This window comes from Fukomys damarensis, unplaced genomic scaffold (genome assembly GCF_012274545.1).
Source record: "Fukomys damarensis isolate Sample0158 unplaced genomic scaffold, DMR_v1.0_HiC HiC_scaffold_1, whole genome shotgun sequence".
Classification (NCBI taxonomy): Eukaryota; Metazoa; Chordata; class Mammalia; order Rodentia; family Bathyergidae; genus Fukomys; species Fukomys damarensis.
This window is the reverse complement of record NW_022900913.1, coordinates 4155875-4179741: the sequence shown is the minus strand read 5'-3', so window position 1 is coordinate 4179741 and position 23867 is coordinate 4155875. Positions and strand designations below refer to the sequence as shown.

General features: G+C 48.6%; 1 long non-coding RNA gene across 1 annotated transcript; it reads right to left on the bottom strand.

Moving 5' to 3' along the window:
• Nucleotides 1–11551: 11551 nt before the first annotated feature.
• Nucleotides 11552–22648, bottom strand: LOC117283259. Its single transcript, XR_004514248.1, has 3 exons — nucleotides 22153–22648; nucleotides 20136–20322; nucleotides 11552–13355 (listed from the first exon to the last, which is right to left on the bottom strand). It is a non-coding gene; the product is annotated as an uncharacterized LOC117283259 (long non-coding RNA).
• Nucleotides 22649–23867: the final 1219 nt, after the last annotated feature.

Below are 23867 nucleotides of genomic sequence, written 5' to 3'. Positions count from 1 at the left end.
GATAGTTTACAAAGTGAACTCAGTGGCGCATCCAAGCCAGGACAGCGATGCTGGCCACATTATGGATGCCTGGCACTCACCCAGTCTAGTACTGAGACTCTAGGAGTAAGCCCAGGGATCTCCAGTTTAACAAAATCCCCCGAGAAATTCTTAAAAAAGTGAAGTTTGAACACCTCCCCCTACATAGGGTTCCCAAACTTAATTGTTCACAGGTGCTCAGTAGGCAATATAAGTAACTGAAAAACTCGAAGTGTAAGTGCATATAGATTAGTCAGCTACTGCTGGCACAAGCCACCCCCAGGCTCCATAGCTTAAATGAGTGGTTCTGTGGCTCAGGGTGGGACCCAGCCGGTCCTGCTGCAGGCGGCCCTGGGTGGCCGCCTCCGGGGTGGCTGGCAGCTGGGGCATTAGCTTTCACTGGCCTGTGGGCTAGCCCCAGCTTGTCATCAGTGTGGCTGAACAGGGTTTCAAGAGCAAGTAACCACACAGGCTCAGAGCTGGCGCTCCATCTCTTCTTTGCCATTCTCTGAGCCGAAGTGAGAGGCGGGGCCTTGACATAATCCGGGCTGTGGAAATCGCCTCCAGCTTCTGACAGAAGCAGCTGCGATTGCACTGAAAGGGCTGTGGGACGCAGGGCCGGATGACTGGGGCTGTGCTGCCCCAGCCTCTCCTCTGTCCTCACATCTCACTCTCCCTGTGCATCTCACTGTGTCCTCTCTTCTCCTCAGGAGGATGACAGTCACTGGATTTAGGGCACATCCTGAATCCAGGATGTCTTCATCTCCAGGTCCCTAATTACAGCTGCAGAGGCGGCATTTCCAAACAAGATCCTGTTCAGAGTTCTGGATGGATGTGGATTCAGGGGGACAGCGCTCAACCTACTACAAAAACAGGTGTCAGTGGAAATGGGAGCCCACCTTTGTCCAGTTATAAGAGATCCAGAGACAGTGGACTTGCACGATGGCCCAGTGCTCTGGCACATCCATGCTGAGCTGTGCGGATTTCCCGGTGTCAGCCCCCACGTCCACTCATGGCTAGAACCCATGCCTGGCAGCAGAAATATGAGGTGGGGGACATTGGGCAGACATGGGAAGACTGGTCATCATGTCACAGCACTTTGGTGGCTCCATTTAAAGGCTTACACCAAGGGGTATGTCTCTAGAAACTGGTGGCTAGGGCAGGATGCCAACTTGATTGGTTTTGGGATCTGCCTAGAGGAGTGAGGGCAAACCTTTAGAGTTTTGGATGATAACCAACAGCCCACTGCTGGCACATGTGCCACAGATTCACCAGCACTGGAGAGGGTTAGTGGAGCTCTGTCTAGGTAGGTCATGGAGATGAGGCTTTCAGGTTTGTAACCAGTCCCTGTCCCTTCCTCTCTGGCACTAGTTCTCTCTGCTTTGCTTCCCAACTACCATGAACTAAGCTACTTTGCTCTACCGTGCCCTTCAGCTCTGATATTTCTGCCTTGGGGCTGGCCTACCATTGACTGAATCCCTTGAAACCATGAGCCTAGGAAAATTTCTCCTCTAAGTTTGGGTGTAGGTTATGTTCAGCAATGGGAAAGACAATACAGAAGCTCCCTCTGCCTGAGCAGCTAAGGTGTGAGAATGAAGGTGCAGATAAAGGTTGCGGAGGACACAGCCTCTCTTTAGAAAATTAGTAACAGGCACATTAGGTGTGGAAAGGAATGAGAAGATAAATTAAGCTCAGTAGGACCGGGGATTTAACTCAGTGGTGCCATGCCTGCCTTGTAAGCGCAAGGTCCTGAGTTTGATCCCTGGTACCAAAACATAATTAAGGTAGCTGCAGTTGTTCTAAGAAACAATCTCAAATCAGAGTGGCATGACACATTAAGAGTTTGTTTCCTAACCCTACCCCAGGCCAGAGTGAGGGCCCTGGGGTGGGGAGGAGGGCTCAGCTCTACACTCCCACATAGGGATGGTCCAGGTTGGAGTTCCACTGTTCCCTAGGGCCTGGAAGCCCCTGCTAGTTCTCTGCAGAGCCCAGCAGAAGAAGAAACGGGGATTTGGGGTCAGGTCTGGGACAGCCAGTACATGCTTGGCACCCAGACCAGAGGCATGGGCCCCACCTGACCTGAGGAAGGCTGGAAAACATAGTCCTGCTGAGAGAGCAGGCGAACAGAAACTGGGTCTGGCTAATAATGCACAGTGGGACTCTGCCAAAAAATGTTTAGGAGGTTAAATCATAGAGGCTCTGTAATTTATTCAACATGGAGGAGGGAGAGAGGGAAGAGAGCTCCAGGTTTCTCCTCAGGAGGCTGGGGTAGGCTGCTCTCAGGCGAAGCTGGAAGCTGCCCGTGCACTACACCTCAGGCTGTTGGAGAAGCACCATGAAAGCCCTTGATGCTGCCTGACCTGCACTCCTGTTGTGAGTGAAACGCTTCCTTTTCTTTATATTTGAAAAGTAAATAGATACTGCCAGGTATAGGGGTGCACAACTGTAATCCCAGAGAGAGACAGAGAGAGAGACAGAGAGAGAGACAGAGAGAGAGAGAGAGAGAGAAGGAAGGGAGGGAGGTAAAGAAAGAAAATGTAATCAATGCAAAAGGATAAAGAACTTGAAAGCAAATCGGAAAAAGCCTGGTTTTTTGGCCTGCCATCCTCGCTCGGTTAAGGCTCCTCCCTCTTATCTGTCCCAGCTGTCTGGCTTTGGTCTGAGCCAGCAGCAGGGAGCAATTACCGACTGTTTACATTGCACACCCGGCACTTTGGTCACCGCCACCCCCAGCAGCTTCCAGCAGCACCATCCAGCAGAGCTTGCTGTCCTTCCCACTGAGGTCAGCGTCTGGGTGACAGCCTGTCCCTCGCCGTGGCCCTGGCTGAGGGCTGGGCAAGATGTGACTCACAAGGGTGACGGCTCGTGGTGAATGAATGTGCTGTGTCCTGTCAGGGAACCTTTGCAGAGCGCGTCCTCTGTGCTCAGTGTGTACACAGGGACACGGCCCGTTCTCGGGGGACGTGCGAGAGGTCCTAGTGGGCCTGACCATAATCGCTGCATGTCCCTGGCTGTGTCATTGTGGGCAAACCGGCCAACTTCTCTGCCTCCTTTTCTTACCTGCAGGATGGGGCATCCTGAAAAGATGAAGGGGCTTCCCATCTGTGAGGTGTAAGACTACCTGTCCTCCAGGGATACCGGGACGGGCACTTCTCTGCTGGTCTTCCCAACCTTGAATTTCTCCAGGCTTCTGCTTGTTTCTTCCTCTAACAGAGGTGGGAAGTAGACAACGGGTCACTTTCTGCTCCTGCTTTCAGCTCCTGTTTCCCATCAACAGGAGGGACAGCTCTCTCTCTTGGCCAGCTCTCAGGAACTAATTAGTTTTCCTGTGTCTCTGACTCTTCTCTTTCCTGCCCAGCCCCTTGGATGTTTTCTATTGTTCAAGCCAGGATTTGGGGAAGGGGCGCTGGGGATAGCTCTGTTTTCAGGCCTTGCTAAGCAGTCCCTTGAGTTATTAGCTTCTGGATGTGACATTTAATGGGCCAGAGATGGGAGCAGGCTGCTGAGCCCCTGGGGCAGTGGCAGCAACCAGAACACACTCCTAGGGTGAAGCCGGGCTGTTTGTATCATGGAAATCACTGTCCTGGGGGAAGCTGCCACAGGATGGGTGCCCTGTTACACCCTGGCCCTGGCTAGGGGAAGAGGGAGTCCAACATGGAGGTGAAATCGGGACCATCTGCTAAACTGTCGTCCGTGCCCTGGGGCAGTCAGGCCCTGGAGCAGCCCTGGGCATGGGGATGGTGCTCAGAGTTGCCGTGGGAGTGAGGGAGAGGAGCAAGGGCCTGCCCAGCTCGGCAGACTGAGCAAAGGATGAAAGTCTTCTGTCCCGAACTGCGGGGGAAGGGACACTGAGGGAGCCCCCTCAGAACAGTGGGAGGTTCTCCTTGGGCTGTCCCAGGGGCTGGCGCTGAGCAGCTGATGTCCTGGGCAGGCCGGGTTGTGGCCAGCGCTTCATGGCCAGCTATTAATGGCACAGCCCTGGGTGTTGGGTGAGCACCAGGATTGCAGAAGATGGCTGGGCACGGGGAAGCCGAGGGGAGAGGCTGAGCATTTGTCTTTGTGAATTAGCTTCATTGTATCTTAAACCTGCCTAACGATCAGCGGACTCGAGGGCAAAGCTTGTAATTTTTCTAGGCCCCATTCATTGTGGGCCTTACGACATTCGGGAAACTGGCTCAAGTCTCCAGTGGCCTAAAAATAGCAAGTTTACAGACCTGTGGATTCTTTTCTCATGACACAGGCCTGTGCCGCTGGCTGCCTGCGAGGCACAGGCCCCCCTTTGAGACAGACAGAGGAGGCTGGACGTGGATGTCACCAGTGGGGAGTTCCTGCGAGTCCGGTATCGCCAGACACAGCCAGCACCCTTCCTCCTGCATCCGTCCTTCTGAACTTCACCTTCTGTCTGAGATTCAGTCACTACATAGACAGGGGCTGGAGCCACCCAACCAGAATGATGACCACAAGACAAAGGGCAGCCGGGGATTTAGCTCAGTGGCACCGAAGCGGCCTGGCAAGTGCAATGTCCTGGGTTCGATCCCCCTGGTGCTGGACCAAAAAAAAAAAAAGGTGAAAACAAATGGCAGGTGCAACAACACAGGATGAAGACTTCCGAACATTTCTTTTGAAAGGGGGCAAGTGACCACTGGGTTCCATTGGTGAGGACCTGAGTTAGGACAATGGTGCCTCAGGGGGCTATTGCAGCTCTCTGGCCCCTGGGAATAACCACAATGGAGCCGACTGCTGGATCTGTGGCCAGCACTCAAGTCCCTGCAGTCAGGGGGGCAAGGGACAGCTCCAGGGCCACACAGCAGCCAGCGGAGAGGCCCAGCTAAGATGGCGCACTTCATTCCACTCTGAGCCCGTCCGCCAGCCCACCTGCACCTACTCTGCCACCACAGGAGCAGCGGCCTTTAGCACAGAGGTGAGTGCTGAGGTGAGCCAGTGGGAGGTTTGGCTTTCGGTAAACTGCGTCCTCTGCAATGTAACTTGAATGCTTGTTTCCAAGTCTTTACTGGCCATTAAGAGACTCCCAGATGGTAACAGAAAGAGAATCTGGCTTCACCTGTGACAGCTGGCTCAGCAACACCGGAGCGGTTCAGGACCGCTGCTCTGGGTCTGGGCTCCGGCCTACAGGTGTATTCCAAGCCCTGGCGTTCCGGGGAGGCAGGCTCTCCTCTCAAAGGGGCTTGCAGAAAATGTATCACTGCGGGGCTCTCCATGCTCCTCGGGACTTGCTCTGCAGACACCCCAAGAAAGACTTTATCATCACAGGAGGTCACCGGAGCCTTTCTGGGAAAGGTGTGTGGCCACCTTGGCTGACAGAACACGCTCAACCAAGTCACCCTCATTCAGCCTGCACTGTGTTGCTCAAAAACCCGAAATACAAATCTCTTTATAAGTTGGCTTCTGCTCACTGATGTTGCAAAAAAAAAAAAAAAAAAAAAAAAAAAAAAAAAGTAAAATAGTATGTGAACCTGATCAATGACAGGCACAGATCTGCAGCTCTCGGCCCTGTCACCGCTCCACAGCCTGAAGGGTTCTCTTTGGAATCCGGCTGGAGAAACAGCCTTTATCAGCCCTGTGGGAACAGGGAGGGAGACACTGTGGCCTCCATGATGGTGTTGTATAAATTTTAATCTATTAAATTGCATTTTTAGATTCTCTAAATTGCTCTTTGTTTTGGCTGGTATTGGGGTTCGAATTCAGGTCCTTGCGCTTGCAAGGCAGGGGTGGTGCCACTGAGCTAAATCTCTGGCCCAGGGCACATTAATCCTATCATATTGTATAAAATGTATATAAGGATTAGCCCAAATCCCCCACCTCAGAAAATGCTGTCTTTACTTACTCAGAACTTTCATCTTGAAATAAAGTGTTCATTAATTCTCAATGATTCCACGCATGCATTTTAAGTTTGCTGCTAGAATTTCTGTGCTTTTCATGGAAACTATGTACATAGCTATCAAACTTTACTAGTTGTTGCTGCCAAGTTGGGACTATGAATTTCTGTGTATTGGATCAGTAATGAACAACCCAACTAAGATTTATTTAGTTGATTTCTTGATATTTTTCAGAGATATGACCAACTTTTCCACAAAGACAGATACTCTTAGTATTTTCTCTTCTTATACCATCGTCTAAAATTTTCACATCAGTGATGAGTCATACTAGCAATAATAGGCATTTTCTTGATTTTAATAGGAGTACCCATACTTCCCATGGTTAAACATACTGTAGGACCAGGGATTTAGCTCAGTGGTGCCACACCTGCCTCACAAATGCAAGGTCCTGAGTTTGATCCCCGGTGCTGGAAAAAAAAAAAAATACTGCATGCTGATTCCCAATAAATTACAGTGCCTCTTTGGTTCACGAACTTGATTCTTTCCGTGATTCTGTTCACGAGTGGAGGTTGACAAGAGCCAAATCCGATTCAATGGATAGGTTCAATGTTGACCCTAAGGGGAAATTGGATTCTGTTCTCATCCAGTTCTGTTTGTGACTGAAGTCATGCATAGAATTGGTTTCATTAACTGAAGTTCCACTGTATTTGACTATTATTAAAAATTATATTTTATTTCCACTTCTAGAAGTCACTTGTAAAATTAACAAATGAATTATCAAATACTTATAAAAATATTTATCAAAATGTCCCATAGCCATTCTCCTTTACCTATTTATTCATTTAAGAATTGCAGAATGGCTGCATTTGTTATACATTCATCATTCTCTAGTGGTAAAATTTACTTAGGCATGGTATATCATTGGAACGTATTAGGGGTCAACATGCAGTTTATGACATTACATGTATGACACTCGTGTGTAGTTTAAATAGTGGTAGTTTTTTCTTTAAATGTTTTGTAATAATGGTTTGTAGAACCATTTGGCCATAGAAACATTGAAGGGAGATTCTGATCAATTTTAAGTTTTCTAGAGCTCTTTTCCTAGAGTTCTGTTTCTTACCAAATCCATTTGAGTTATTTGTATTTTGCTAACACGGCATCTATTTGTTCAGGGTTTCCAGTTTACATAACATAAAATTCTGTTTCTGTTGATTTTCTTTGTGTTTCTAAATCATCTTTTCCTTTTGTTTTGAAGAACTGAACTCTTTTTTTGTTAACAGAACATTCATATTATGAGGTGTGCATTATTCTTGATCTATACAGGTTAGCAGCCTCAGGCTCTGCACTCTATTCCCCTAGCGTTGTGAGCCCATCCAAATTATGTCACCAACACAGCGCTACAGTCAGTGCTATGGAATTACAGAGCTCTCCAGGAGCAGAGAAGCCTGGAGACGGAGGCAGTGGCTTGGAGAAGCAGCCTCCCAACTACTCACTCAGAAACCCATGTTGATGAACAAGGGGTCCACATGCTCTGCCAGAAAGGAGGACCCAAAAGACAAGCTTAGTGTGATACCCAGGGCCACCGCTGTACAGCAACTGCACCTGTACAGGTCCCCAGTCACAGGCCCGGCGGTGACCATCAAGGCCAGCACCAAGCAGCGGAACTGGCTCTCAGCAGGGGAGATTGAAGACAAGCTGGCAGTGCTCTCTGCTGTTTTCTCAGCCTTCGAAGAAAGACTGGTGGTTTCTGACTTCCAAGGTGAACGACTTTCACCATCCAAATCTTACGTATATTGCCATGGAGCACTCTCACCAGAACCATACAAAGAAAGCAGTTCTGGGCCATATAATCCTCAGCCTTCACCAAGCAAGCACCTCATACCAGCATATGTTGAGTCATGATAGTCTGGTATTAATTTGTAGTTGCTACTTTTATTTTGATATTTATCAATATGTCATGGAGAATATTTTGATAACTATATATATGTACATATTTTTATAGTTGTAATATTGAAAATATATAAGAAAATAACAAATGCTTTAGATCAAGTGTCCCCAGCTCCTAGGCCATGGACAGATACTGGTCCACATCCTGTTAGGAGCTGCAATGCACAGCAAGAGGTGAGCAGTGTGCAGGCGAGTAAAGCTTGGCCACTCCCCATTGTTCCCATCACTGCCTGAGTTCTTACTGCTGTCAGCAGCATTAAATTCTCATAGGAGCTCACGCCACACTGTGAAACATGCATGCAAGGAATCTAGGCTGTGCTCTCCTGGTGAGAATCTGATGCCTGGTGATCTGAGGTGGAGCTGAGGTGGTGATGCTAGCACTGGAGAGCAGCTGCAAATGCAGGTGAACATTAGCAGAGAGGTTAGGCTGCACAGAGATCATAAAAAATCAGTTGCTCTTAGACTCAGATCAAGTCCTATCAGTGAGCAGCAAATGGCAATTAAGCTGCACTTGGTTGGGGGCTATACAGTGGCAAGTGAGTTGAGTACTTCAATTGTACAGCTGCATCTGGATGCAGGCTATAAGTCAGAATCTGACAATTTAGTCTGTGTGGGGTCTGACAGTTATTTTCACCACTTCCATGGTGCCCCTTTCTCACACTGCATACTTGTTTTGGTTGAAGTTATATAAGCTCATGAGCTAACCCTAGACAAAATGAGTAAAAAACAAATGTCACTGGACAGCTTCTTTGAAAAGCAGAAAAGACCCAAGAATGAGACACCAAAAGACTCTAAGATTGCCAAAGAAGAGAAAGCTTTGTTCAAAACAACATACCAAGAGTCCCACCTAAATTATAGGGTCACTGCACTATAATTTATATTCACATGCTGCTGAGGACATCTTGAGAACTTTCAGGAGAGGCTGCAGTTTAAAAGGTGGCATTTTCCCCCTTTCAGCTAGCACCATAACTAGACAAACTGATTAAATAGTGGGGGGATACTGAGGCACAATTATTAGGATCAGTGAGTCACAGTGGTGTGCAGACAAGGTTACTGGTGTTGGCAACAAGGTAGCAATGCTTGCCTCTGTGTGATATATTTTCAGGATGTACATGAGGATATGTTATGTGTACTTTTATTGCCAACCAACACCACAGCTACAGAACTATTCAAATCTTTGCATCAGAAAAACTGAATGGATCATTTAGTGTTGGTACATCCATGGACAGAGTGGCTGCTTTGCCTGGACAGCTTTCTAGTTTCAGTACTCAGGTCAAAGCGATCACTTCTGAATGTGAGTCTATACACTGTGTCATCTGTAGAGAAATACTGGCTAGCCCCCAAGAAGTCACAAAATTTAACATTTTGCAGGATGTGATTCAAATTAAAAATCACACTAAAGTTCATGCTCTTACCTCACATCTGTTCTCAGAGCTCTGAGAAAACTGATGTGAAGCACACATTTTATCTTATACACAGAAGTGAGGTGGCTTTCCAAAGGTAAATCCCTGGCCAGAGTCTTTGAGTCATGAGAGCTGCTCCAGAGATTTCCTTTAGAAAAATAGTCACCACTGGCAGCACATTTCAGTGACACAGAATGGGCTGAAGACTTCGCTTACTCGTGTGACATATTCAACGTGCTCAACAAACTCAGTCTGTCACTTACAGAGAGAAGAACAACTGTGTTCAAGATGGCAGATAGAGTGGACGCATTCAAAGTCAAACTGAATTACAGGGGCAACAAGTGAACACTGGGATCAGACAGAGATTTTTGAAGAGACTGAACCAGGGATTTCTTTCTCCCAGCTGGTGAACGATCACCTGTCTCAGTTTGCAAAAGACTTTGAGCATTACCTCCCATGCACAAAAGACTCCTGAAATGGGAAGGAATGGATCCGCAGCCCAGCTGCGAATGAGTCAGGTGAGTCACCTCTCTGCTAGAAGAGCCTCAACTCCTTGAGATCACAAGTGACAGTGAGAGAGTTTGAGGCCACTTCAAATATCCATACATTCTAGACGAAAGTCAGTGAAATATCCTGAATTTGCCATGAAAGCACTGAAAAGCCTGCTTGCACTTCCAACATCCTATCCCTGTGGAGTGACGGCACCGTAAACATCGGCCACACATCTCAGTGTCGCTGTCTCCCTTCACCCCCAGATGGGATGGCTAGTTGCAGGCAAACAAGCCTAGGGTCCCCCTGATTCCGCCTTAGGGTGAGGTGTACAACTAATTCATTACTAATAATTTCATGTACTAATAATAGAAATAAACTGTACAATAAATGTAACGCACTTGAATTATCCCAAAACCGCGCTGGCCCAGCTGGAGAAAACTGTCTTCCACAGAGCTGGTTCCTGGTGCAAAAATATAATGGCTATGGCTTTAGTGTAACCAGTATAACAACTGAGGAACAATGTGTAACCAGTATGTTAGTACATGGAAAGGAAAATGATATGAACATTTGATTAAACTGTAAGAAATCACAAAAAGAGAAAAGTCCCACAAAGTAGGTAGATTCAGGTGAAAGCAAATTGTGACATGGTAGATACAAACATAACTATATCAGTAACTGCATTAAATATAAGTGGTGCACGTGCTCCAAGGAAAATATTTGTGCTGTTGATTGAGGCTTTTAAGACCCAGTTGTATGCTACTTACAGGATGTAGACTTTACAAATCAGACATGGAAAGGCTGAATGTGGTCTACAGCCATACCACTCTGAATGCCCCATCTCGTCTGATCTCAGAAGCTAAGCAGGGTCAGGCCTGGTTAGTACTTGGATGGGAGGCTGAAAGTGAATAGGTATGCCACAGCTATCAAACCAAACAGAAACTAGTACATCTATACCAATGTCAAAAAAGTCCACTTTAAGCAAAGCAATGCTACCAGAGATAAACATCTGAATATGATAAAAGGGTCAGTCCACTAAGAAGGTATCATAAATCTTCATCTGTATGCAAAAATATATATAAAGCACAATTCATAAAGCATAGATGATTTTGCAATCGTAATAGTAAACAGAAATGAAAAGTGAACTTTTTAATAATACAGCAAATGTCTTGATTCCATCATAAAAACTAAACTCCCATTGTACACATTCTTTTTCATTACGTGTGAAGCACTTACTGAAATCAGTCATGACTGGGCAATAAAACCACCCTCAAAGCTTTACAGAAATTAAAATTGTGTATAATCCATCACCATGGAAATAAGCTAGAGGGAAAGAAACTGGAAAACTCCAGTTGTTTGTCAATTGAGCTATTTAGTTCTAAACAACCCATGGTAAAGAAGAAATGTGTGAGGATACTAGAGAATATTTAGAACTAAATGACTATGATGATATCAAAATTTATGGTACAGATTTCAGCCAGGCTAAAAAAAAAATCACAACCTGAAATTTACATATCACAAAGAAAGAAAGGTTAAAAGTCAGTAATCTGTCATTTCATCATGACCTCAAGATACTGGAGAAAGAATGGCAATTTTTTGTTTTGTATTTTGTTATTTGGTTTTTGAGACAGGGTCTCACTATGTAGTTGAGACTGAGCTGGAACTCACTGTGTAGCCCAGACTGGTCTTCAACTCACAGCGATCCTCCTGCCTCAACCTCCTGAGTGCTAGATGCTAGAATTTGTTATTTGGTTTTTGAGACAGGGTCTCACTATGTAGTTGAGACTGAGCTGGAACTCACTGTGTAGCCCAGACTGGTCTTCAACTCACAGCGATCCTCCTGCCTCAACCTCCTGAGTGCTAGAATTACAGGCCTGTGCCACCATGCCCAGCTAAAGGAAAAAAATTTTAAATGAAAGAGTGAAGGCAACATAAACAAGGACACAAATCAAGGAAGTAGAAAATAAACATAGAACAGAAAATAAGAAAGCAAAAAGACTCCTTCTCTGAAAAGCTTAATAAAATTGACCAAGAAAAAGCAAAAGAAAGAACATACAAGCAGTATCAGTATCAGTATCAGGTATAGAAAGGGAATCACACAGCTAACGGCTGTCGACCTCTCAGGCTCTCTGGGAATGGACGAGGGCAGAGTCCACGGCCAGCACAGCCGCAGTGAAGATCCACACTGCCCACGCTCTGGGTCCTGCCCTGCACATCGAGTTACTGAGTTGGCAAAGGCCCCAATCCAGCAGGCCTCCCTTTCTACCCAACTAGCAGATCAGCTGTGCTGTGATAGGGGAGGTGGTCAGACAGACAGGGGAAGGCTTGTACCAGGAGGCACAAGGGTCCCATTGAACTGGAGGCCAAGGCTTCCCCCTGGCCATTTCTGTCTCTTTAGGTCTCCCAGTGAAAAAAGCTGAAAGGGGATTTAGTGGTGGTGGGGGAACTGCTCCAAGCTACCAAGGGGAAACTAGACCATATTCCTCCATGATGGAGAAGAGGAGGAATGTGTTTGCAGTGCAGGAGATGCCTGAGGGTGTCTCCTGGTGTTGCTCTACCCTGTTGTTAAGGTCGTGGGAAGGTACAGCAAGCCAATCCAGGCAGGATGACAAGTGGCCCAGAACCTCCAGGGACCAAGTATACGTTGTCCTGCCAGGAAAAGAACCAAGGCCTGCTGAGGTGCTGGCCGAAGGCCAAGAGAACACAGAGTGAGTAGAAGAAGGTGGTTACAGTACCAGCTACGACTCCATGACAAGTTACAGAAATGAGGGCTGTAACTGTAATGAGCATCTCCTTCCTATTCTGTTAATATGCTCGTGCATACATACAGACACATATATCAAGCAGACAGCTTTTTCTTGCTACTATAACATTGATTGACTTAATAGTTCTCTCTCTGTCTTTCTCTCCCTCTCCCCAGCCCCCTTGGCAGTACTGGAGGTTAAATGCAATCCTTTTGCACTGAGATCCCCAGCCATTTTCAGATTTTGAGATGAGGTTTCACTAAGTCACCAAACTGCCCTGACTGAGCTTGAACTTGTGATCCTCCTGTCTCAGCCTCCCAGGAGTGCTGAGATTGTGGATCATACCACCGCACCCAGCACCATCAGTTCTTAAGTATTGTTAAATCTATATTAAAATGTTCAAGTTACTGAACACCAGGAGAAGTGTAAGCCTCACCCAAAGAAAAACTTCGCCTTCTATCGTGGGGAAGGAATGACTGCATTTCTGCTTGTATGCAGGATATTTGTGTTGCGGTGGGTGTAACTGTGAACTTGCTGTGGTATCTGGAGACTGAGCATGGTTGAAGGAGATGCGCCTGACCGTCGGGCTGACAAGGGGTGGACTGTCACTGTTCACTGTGACATAGCATGACTCGGGTAAGAACTGGTGTCTGTGATGACTGACAGGTAGACCAGCCAACGGAGGCGGGACGACCCAACCTAGACGTGGGAGGCGGCGACCAGGCCTGTCGCGTGGGCAGAGTGAAAAAGAGAGGAGAAGGAGACAGTTCTCTCTCTAGAGAAGCTCCTGTCTTCACCATTGCCTCTTATCACTGGCCTGCAGTTCCTTCGGCCTCCCGCACAGCCTCTTCAGCCTTCTGACAGACTCACGCGGTCCTTCCAACCAGCTTCCAGGCCTCCAGCCTGTAAATAACAAACTGTAAACAAATAAAAACAAACAATCACAGTAAAAGACGTATCAGCCCTTCTCAGAAAACCCCCGGGCTGTGAGACACTCAGCCCGCCCTTCCTGCTCTCTCAAGCAGCTCTGGAGCCCTCTTTCTGTCGTGTCCTCTGTGGTGTTGTCCCAAATCCATTCCAAATGCTTCTCTTCGAAGCATGGCCCTTTTAGAGAAGTCACACAGTGCCAGACCTGGCAAGTAAGGTGGGTGAAGACACTTTGCCATGTTTTTACAAGCCCGCCTTTCTGCCGAAAGATACTCAGCAGCAGCGGTCACCGCACTTTTGATCAAATCTCATAGACACAAGATAGAACACCCAGAGCTGCTTCAGAAAGTGCAGGGTACATTAGATAAGCGAAAAGTGAAGGGTGGTACTGTGCAGTAGACTAATGCCAGTGTGTCTTTTACTGTTACAACTTTTTTAATTTGAGCATTCTCTGTATATTTTTATTATGCCTTGTATGCATATGTTTAGAATAGATTATGAACAATATGTTCAGTCATGCAAAGGAATACCAGAGAGTACTTTAAAAAGGTAAATCTGTAGGAATTGATAGAAAAAAAGACACAGAAGATGCAAAATAATCCACTTTGCATGATTGCACTTGGCCAGACAAGGAAATACACACATGTACACATGCATATGGTAGTTAAAATTGACATTTTAATTTTCTACTGCTGCTGCAATAAATGATCACAAACACAGTGACTTGAAATCACCTAAGTTTATTGTTTTACAGCTCTGGGGGCAGGAGCCAAACCCAGGCTTGCTGAGTGCAGAGGGCTGCTGTCTCCTGAGGCTCTGAGTAGACTGTTTCCCGCTCTCTGCCGCGCTCCAGGTGGTAAAGCACACGAGCCGGTGTCGCCCTCCCTCCCGAAGGGTGCACTTCATCCTCGGCTGCTGTCATCACAGGGCCTCCTCCTGCAGCCACCCTGCTGCCTCTCTTTCTCAAAATGTATTTTTAAGATGATTCTTAGCCCAGGTTTGCAGGACAGAATGATTACAATCCTCGCGTGGAATCACTGCACGCACGTAACATATCTTAATTCCTTTCTTCATCTCCTTCCCTCCCTCCGCCCGTCTCTTCCCATTTGCCAGAGATCCATCTCCCTGTTTCTTATTATTTATCTTTTATTTTGCTCTTTAGTTATAATTTGGTTTTCTCGTATCAGATAAACCATGTGCCATTTATGTCTGATCTATTGTACTTAATATTATGGCCTCATAAAGACTTTACTACGCCATTGGGTGCATTTGCATAATTCAAGATAACCTCTCACTAAAGATCTTTAACTGATGACAAAATATTTTTTTCAGTGTTGGGGATTGCATCCAGGGCTTCACAATGCTGACCTAGCTCTCTATCCATGGAGTCGCACCACAGTCCTGAACATCCTTAATGTAATCATAGGTACAACCCCCTCTGCCATGCAAGATGACATCTGCAGGCTCCAAAGGTTAGGAGAAGAGCACCACTCAACTGCCCAGCGTGAGAACGACAGAGGAGCAATGGAAGTCTGTAATTCGACAAAGGCAGAGGTCTCGGGTTTTCCAGAAATCAGTGCAGCTGGCTCTGTATTTGGTCCCTGAGGGGCAGGACAGGGAAGGAATGGCTGAGATTCAGTCTGCTGAGTGTGTGAGTGCAAGCCTGTGCGTGAACGTGTGTGAATGCGCACGAGTGTGACATGACTGTGTGTCCGTCTGACAGAGTAGGGGTGGATATGATCGTGTGCGTGCGCATGTCAGGTGGAGGCACCATGCACGAAGGAAGAGGAAACAGCTCCATTTAAGAAGCAGTTTTTAAAAAGCTAAGACAAAAGCGGCGAAGGGAAACATGACTAAGAAAGTCAAGCGGTTCTAGAACAACGAGCACCTGTCGGCTGAGGTCTCGCGCAGCGCTTCTGACCCGCAGCACATCCAAAAGGAGACCTCCACGTGTCGCAGCAGGAAGATGCGGTTCTGGGGTTAAGTACTCTTCCCAGGATTTCCGCCTTGGCCTGAGCCCAACCATCGGCAGCCCCGGCCCCAGCTTGGCTGTGGGCTCCTGCAGTGCCAGACCCAGCTTGTGCGTCTGCCCTGGGCGCTGCTGGTCATGTGCCAGCCACGGAGAAGGGCATTTAATCACCAACAGCACACGTCCGTCTCCTCTGCTAATTCCAGTCCTTGAGCCCCATGATTTATTTTTAAATATATTTTTGTGCAGCAGCAACTCTGGCGACTTCGTTTTCTAACCCTGCCTTGCTGAGCTGCTTTGCGGGGCCATTTTCTCTGGTAGGCTGGCCGCTGGGCGCTGTCCGTGGTGTCCGACACTTGCTGCGTATCTGAGGGAGCGCTGCTTTTCAGCAGGGACTGACTTTCAGCTTGTCATTTGGGACTTTCGAGAAAGAAAAGACAATGCCTACTGTGCTGGAGGGACCCTGGAGAAAGTGCTGGCCGACCTTGGCTCATCTCTTTGGATACTGAAGGGCTTGAGCCAGGGCAGTTGGAGCCCAGGAAGAAAGGCTTGTGAGGGGCCCTGGCCATGTGCAGATGCTTTGGTGTCCACAGAGGCTCCGCTGAAGAGCCAGCTCAAGCATGGCTGTGTCCTGAGATCCTGCTGCCTCTGCCTCAGGAAAAGAGGGCTGGCTGTGCTTCTGGCCAAGAGCAAGAAGTGCGCACAACAGGAAAACAGCGTGTGGCCTTCTTGGGCTAGAAATTCATGTGAGGAGAGTTGGACCTAAACCCAGCACACCTGGCTTCTGGAGTGACAGGAGGAGAGAACATAGTTGGCCAACGTGGAGGACAAAGATACTGGACCATGGAGACATTCCAGGTGTCCAACCCTGCCGAACAAATCAGCAAACGCCTCCCAGCAAAGTAGGACAGATTCTGGGTTAGAGCCCCATCAGAACCACCCTCTCTTCCATTGAGCTTGACCTGAGGGCTGAAGGGACTTTCTCCACTGCCCTCCCAAGTTTCACTAGAAGGAACTGGTAGTGGTTTACCAGGAGAAGCAGCATACAGATTTGTGAGCACACCCCGGGCTCCCCAGGAATGCAAGCACCCTGCAGCTTGGTGAGGCTAAGGTAGAGGCAATTTAGAGGAAGAAAATGCTTTTTCCAGGAGATGAGTGGACCCACAATGGATGCACAATGGCTTGGGACAAAGTTCCCTGGGCCCCGGTCTGGTGATTTTCAGTCTCCTCCTGTTTGCTGGTTAATGCCGTGTCAGTAAGAGCACCGGAGGCGGCGCTCCTCTTTGGGGGATCCAGCCTTTAAGTCTCCCGTAGGCCCCACATCCAACCTGAGTAGCGGGTCCACCTAGGAGCACCGCTCTTCCCTTCGGCCCCTGCACCTTCCAGCTGCTGAGACCAACACCCTCGAGTCTCCCTTGGTCCCTCTTTTTGCCCCCCATCATCGTGCGCTCAGGTTCTGCCCCATGACACCCCTCCCTTCCCTGCCCCAGCCTTGTGGCCTATGCCCCTGCCCGGAGCGTGCCTCCCCCATGACATCCCTGCGGCCAACCACCCCCATTCACATGCTCCTGTCTAACCTCCTCAGCCGTGCCTACCTTCATGACTCCACATAATACTGCTCCTTCCTTTCCTGCTTTCCTGTCCCCAAGTCCTGCTCTGGCAAAATTTCCTCTGTTTCCTATAGTGTTTGTCACCTTCCACCATGCTACCAATTTCACTGGTTCATAGTAGTGTTGTTTTCTCCAGCAAGGCGTTTCTCAGTGGTGCGTGCCTCCCAGAAGTAAAGACATAGTACAGATGTAACTCAGAGTTGGCAAATGTTACCGATGGGCCACTCTACTCCAGCACCTGGACAGGCATCACCAATCAATCTCAGCCGCAGTTCCCTGTTGTTCTGGAAGCTCCAGATGCTTTCAGCTCATAGGGTACACTTTCTGGAACTCACCACAAAATGACATCCTGTGGATATCTGCTTTCCCTGACTTCAGCCACATCTTGCTCCTTCCTGGGTTCCATAAAATATGCCACCAACAACATACGGGACTGGTGTCCTTGTAAGAAGAAGACATACCAGAGCTTCCTCTGAGGGCACACGGGGGATGGTGAGAACAAAGCTGTCTGCAGGACAAGGAGAGGAGCCTAATCTCTCTTCCAATCTCTCTTCCAGAAACCAGGCCCATGGGCAACTCAGCTTCCAGCCTCCACAACTGTGAGCAAATAAATCCTAGCATTTAAGACCCCAGGTCTGGTGTTCTGATGTGGCAGCCAGAGCTAGCTAATGCAGCTGAGAAACTTGTAACCTCCTCCTGACTTTCGGCTCCAACCTGCATAAGCCCAGCAACGGCAGGGGCTAGGATGATATGCTGCAGGATCCTGAACAGCACAGACTGGACCGCAGCACAGAGGGGAACAGTGAATGCAGCTGAAAGGCAAGAATGCGAAGGCTTCTGTTGGCCTTGTGGGTCCTTGCAACTCAAAAGAAAATAACAGTGCTCATCAGATCGACTGCTGCAGACGAAATCCCAGGAGCTGAGCTGATATTCTCTGGTGAAGCCACCGCAAGTGAAGGGGCAGCTGCTGCCAGGATCCCCGCAGGGTCTGTGGGAATCCGTGGCCCAGCTATCTTCTGAGAAGGCCCCACAGTAAGTTAAGTGAGAATGTAATGCTCTTCCGGGACACTCAAAAAGAGGAAGCTGATCAGAGTTTACTGCAAAAACCCTCCCAGAATCACCACTCACTCTTACACTTGCCAAGTTGCTGATCATGCTAATCTCTGCACCCTACTCAGGGACAAGGTACTGCTTTGGGTTCACTGTCCTTGAAGGAAGGGAAACTCCAAGGGCTTCCTGTGCTCCTTCTTACCATACTGCTCTCCCCGCACGCATTGGAAACCAAGGTGCCTACTCCTCCAGGCGCTGTGTGTTTTCCCGTGGTGGCTGTGAGTCAGTGGACAAAGGACAGCAAGCGAGTCCGTGGCCTCCCACACCTGCTGTGGGACTTGGGGCCAACACCATTTATCATGGCCCCAGCACAGGCCTCCCTCTGACTGGAGGAGCAGTGGCGTTGTTATTTCTCTGAAGTAGCATCACTTCAAAACCACTGTCCAGCAGTCCTCGGAAGTCTGAGTATTTCCCTTTCTCCACTGCACATCCGTCCTACTGGATGGATGCTGTTTCAGTTTCATTTTCCTCTAGAAAATGCACAGAGAAGGTTTCACAGGATGCATGTGTGCAGAGGTTCATCAGCTGTGTAACGGTTAGTGTCTGTCTTCCCTGCTGGCCACTCAGCTACTCTCGTATTCCCAGATCCTGGCACAGAGGGGTGCTCAGCACTTTCTGGGTGAATGAATGCTGGGCCCAGTTGGGACAAAAACCCAGTTGGTCATAACCAACGTCCCAGCCCGAGCTTGTGCTTCCTTCCTTGGGCTCCCCATTTGGAGCCAGTGCGGCAGCCCCAGATGCAGGCATTGAGAAGAGCACCGACACCTACCTTTCTGACCACAGATAGCTTCGCCGCCTCTCTCCTGCCACCCTTGCTGGGTAGCCACTGGTTAATTAACCACCTTCGAGGTTAGTTATGTCTCTGTGCCAAGGACTAGGCGCAAAAAAGCTCAGAGAAGCACCAGCTTGATCTCTGAGACCGAGGGTCCTTGTGCTTGACCCATGCTCAAGTCTGAACTCTCAGCCCTGCTCACACATGGTTGCCTTGGTAACCTGTGTGGCCCCCTGATGGCTGGAATTCTCCTTGCCACCTCCATCTGCCTGTTCTTCTTAGCAGGCCCTTCTCCCCAGCTCCCACCTGAGTCCTTCCCTGACAGGTATTTAGTTTCTAATCTGACCTATGCCTTGCAGTTTCTTTTCATGATTTATTTTGACTTTGTAATCATTTTAGACAACCACAGAAAAGATGCAGGTGGCACAGAGAGTTCTCATACACCCTTAGCACATTGAGCCAACCCAGAAACTGCCATCAGCCCGGAAAGCTTTGCTACAGACCTCGGAGAAGTTCCACCCTTTTGTTGTAAACGTCCCTTTCCTGTCCCAGGCTACAGGGGAGGACACCACATCCTGCCTTAGCTGTCTGGTCTCCCTGGCCTTCTCCAAGTAAATAGTTTCTATCTTTTCTTGTCTTTAAGATCTTGAGGTAACTGAAGAACAACCACAGAGTATTTCAGAATGTGTTTCAATTGGAGTCTCCTGAAGATGTTTAAAAGGCGGTTTTACGTCACATTAATTCAGACTTACAATCTGTTCCCATTCCCCTTGAAGAATAACAATATCTTCAACTTCCCACCAGGACAGGCAGACTCCTTACCACTGATCTCTGCTGCTACTTCTCCCTCTGTCCCTGTGGTCTTTAGAATCGCCATGTTCTGTAGTCATCATGAACCCCTTTCCTGAACTGCTCCAGTGTCTCCGTCCTCCCTGCACCTCAAATACTGTGATTCCTTCCCTTTGCAGACCTCATGAACTCTTACTGACCCAAAAACAGATGCCTTGGGCATATCCTTCGTTGCTGAGACACAACGCCTGGCACCTGCAGCTATAGGAGGAGAGGTTTATTTTGGCTCACAGTTTGTAAGGTTTCTGTCCATAGTCCTCTCGTTCCATGGCGGGGCAGGGCAGAGGAACAGGTCCTCACATCACGGTGGACGGGAAGCAGAGAGCCAAGAGCAGATCCAGGAAGGGAGATATAAACTTCTGGGTCAGGCTCACGGTGACTGACCTCTTCCCACCAGGCCCCAAGTCCCAACCACAAACAGCTACAATGGCCACAATCAGTCACCTCACAGAGGTCCCACCTGTGTCTGCATGAGGCTTAAGGGAGACATCTCGATATAAACCACGGTGGCAGCAATTTCCCCTCCTCTCAGAGTCTCCTGCGGATGCTCCTGGCTGGAAGGCCCTCTCTTCCACATGGTGATTCAGGGATGTACAGTCTTTCCCTCTTGGGACACTGCTGTCCTAAGCATGGCCTCTCGGGTCACTCTAGAGAGGAGATATGAGGAGAAAGGCATGTGGGAGCACTCAGCAGCACGGGCCATACAGGTGCACTTCCTTTATGGCCGCACAGTATGGAGATCAAAACTCATGGCATGAGCTCACCTGTGCAGACAGGATTGTGAAATATAGTCTCCTGGATCCAAGGAGGAAAATGAAATCTTTCCATGCACGTATAGAATTGTTTCTGTGGCCGACCATCCTTCTGATCACCAAATTGCTTTTTTTCCCCCTAATAATAAAACTGCTTACCTCTTTTCCATGGAAGAGAACAGCCACAGGATAGAGCCAGGGATCTCCAGACTGCTCGAACCTCTCTACAAGGAGCAGAATGGTCCCTGATGTTTGGACCTTCTGCCATCCAAGAGACATGCTGGCCACCCACACCCCTGCTTTCTGATGGGCAGAGGTGGGTTCAGGACAAAACTGCATGAAACCTCCCACTGGGGAAAAGCAGAAGTGGAAATCTCCCACCTGTCCTCGAGCCCACAGCATGCTCTAGTCTCCAGGAATGCATGCTGATGCTGCCTGCTCTCCCTGCAGGGAAACTGTCCTACCCTACCCGACCTCACATCCACCCTGCAAACCATCCTTGGACTTCTCTTCCCTGCTCAGTACCATCTGTGCTCACAGAAAAACAGGCTCTGGGTCCTTTGTTCTCCTTTGGGGCAGTGTGGATTTTGGAACTCACTTCCTGTTTAGGAGATTGCTTTTTAAATCCCAAAGGTTTTGGGGGTGCAGATTTGTGATATCTCTAACTGTACAGTTGTCTAAAAAGCTCGGTGCCTTTTGATCTGTTTGCTTGCAAGGAATTCCATGTGCAGTTACCACACCTGAAGAAAGACCTTCTCTGAACATTATCCTCTAATCTCTGGCCCCTTCACCGAGGTGCATTCTCTCTGCAGAGCAGCAGCCTCTTTCAGGCCCTCAGCCTTGAGGGGCTTTACCCTTTGAATATCCCCTCCAAAGCCTGTGTTGCATTTCAATGTCACCTTGGAGGTTTTAGGAAGCAAGACCATCAAATGGTGATGAGTGATGTTATCGACTAAACGTGAGTTCTGCTCTCTCTCATGCTTTCCAGCCCTCCCTCCTCTGCCAAGGATACAGCACAGGGTCCCCCCAGGTGCCAGTGCTGCGCCTTTGGACTGCGCAGCCTCCAGACTGTGAGCCAGATAAACTTCTGCACGATGCAGATGATCCACGGCGTTCAAGAAAGCACCAGGAAGAGCTCCGGGACAAGGGGTAGTTCCACACTTTTCCCACTTCTCTGCCTTTAGTCCCTCTAATTGGCTCAGGAAGTTCACCAGACCCTTGTTAGCACAAACAATTCTTTATTCCTATATTTTCCTGCTGGGCTACTGGAAGAAGTCACTTCTTACAGTCCTACAAAGCCCTGGATTCCTGGATGTCTCTTATCTTTGTATTTCTGAGAGCAAAACAGTCGGTCATCCCCTGAGCCATTTCTCTCTGGCGTTGCTTGTCTTTCCAAACAGAATCAATTCTGTTGCAAACACACTCATGACAGTCCGGCTTCCAATGACTCCCCACCAGCCTGCAGTAGCGGAGTCTGTCTGCTGCTTCCACATCTCTGTCAGGGCTTCAGCTGCTGAAAGTTTTGCCTCTACACGACAGACATCCAGTCACCAGCTGTGTGTCCTCCCACCTCTTGCCTGATTGCTAGGAAAATGGCCACATTCTTTTTGTTACAGCACCAGTCTACCTCAGGTTGTATTTTCCATAGGATTAAACCAATCACCCCCGTTGGTGCACACATTCCCGGGTTTCAGTGACTAGACAACATAAACGTCCGCTTCTTACCGTGAGGATGGCTCACTCCACTCACACTGCTCCTGGCCGTGGCTCAGCAACCCCAGCTCCTCCTTTCCTCAGAACCATCTTCAGCACGGGGCTCCAAGTTTGCCACTGGAAGACGAAGGATCAGGCGCGGGAGGGACTTTCGGGGCTAGCCCGGTAGTGTCCCGCGTTATTTTGTTGTCTGTGGGTCCCTGGACAGAGTCCCTCGAGGTGAGGCACTGTCCTGCGTCTACCTCCAGCCCCAGAGCTAGGTGCCTGCCGGCTGAATGCCCACGGAGGGATGGAGGCGGGTGGGAGGCTGAGGGAGCGCGGCCGCGGTCTGCTCTCTGCAGAACAGGCGGGCCTGCCCTGTTAAGACAGAACATACAGCTTTGTATACAACACAGTTCCTAAAAAAGAGAAACCACCACTACGCTCTCTTCCACTCAAGTGAGAAAAGCACTTCCTTCTCTGCCCGCAGACTTGGCACCGCTGGGAGTTCTGCAACAGTGGCACATTATTCTCAATACAATGAACGTTCTCAGCGGAGACTGTCTTTCATACTTTAATAACACCTTCTGTCTTGGATGGAACTGTTACTGTTCATAGAAAAGTAACCCTGAGTTAGGGGAGTGGAAATTCTCAGGACCCACATTGTGCCCCAGGGCTTCTCTGTGCCAGGAGCCCAAGATAGAAGACTTCCTACTGGCAGAACCGTTTCCAATTAACTGGTGGGAAATACACAGAAAGAAAGAACAATAGCACGTTTGTGATGAAAGAAACAAAGATTAGAAAACAAAGGGCTCATGGTGAGGTTGTCTGGGGGGATTCTCCGCACCCTGTGAGACGGATGTCTCCTGGGTCCAAGGCTGGGCTTTGGGGGGACCAGGAAGGCCCTCCAGGACAGACAGGCCAGCCTCCAGGAGGTCTGATGTACCACTGCCAACAGAGGCTGGGACCCACCCGTCTAGGTGTCACCACTTGGGGCACACCTCCAGTGTGTATTTATCTAGGTGAGAGGATCTTGTCTAAAATAGTCAGAAGCTTGTGATAGTTTTCCAGCGAGCAGATGTGGGGGGCTTGGATGAGGCAGCTTTTTGCATCTTGTCCCACGGTCCTACCTGAGCCCGCTGCACTGGTGAGGCCAAGTAGCCCACCAGTCTTGACTCTTCCCTCTCCAGTGCCCAGCTGGGCAGAGGACCGGACTGTGTGGCCTGAGTTCTGACTCCAGGAAACTGAGGCACTGGCCTCAGAGGCCGTCCAGCACAAGGGCACCACCCGGCAGCTCCTCAGCCTTGGACAGGATGCAGTGGACACAGTCTGAGGCTCCAAGTTACCTGAGGTGACCCCCACAGGGCCTTCCCTGGGGGTTCACACCCGCTGTGCTGACCCAGCCCACAGATGAGATGGCCAAAAAGTTTACCAAATGAGCAAAAGGCTGCCTCTTTCCACCCCACTATTACTCATTTCATTAAGAGATTTTACTTTTATATGCCTTTTCTTTCCCAGTTTTCCCATTAATGTTTTACACAGTAATAATTGATATTGATAATACAGTAACAAATGAAATAAAGTAAAGCTAGTAGTACTAACTTGCATTTTACATAATTGTTAAAATAAGTTTGATAAAATAGTGATATAACCGTACATTATTGCTAAGTAACATCCATCGTAGGATGATGGTGAGCTCTTGGTGCTGCTCATTCTACAGGACCTGACCAGTTCATACTGCCCTGCAT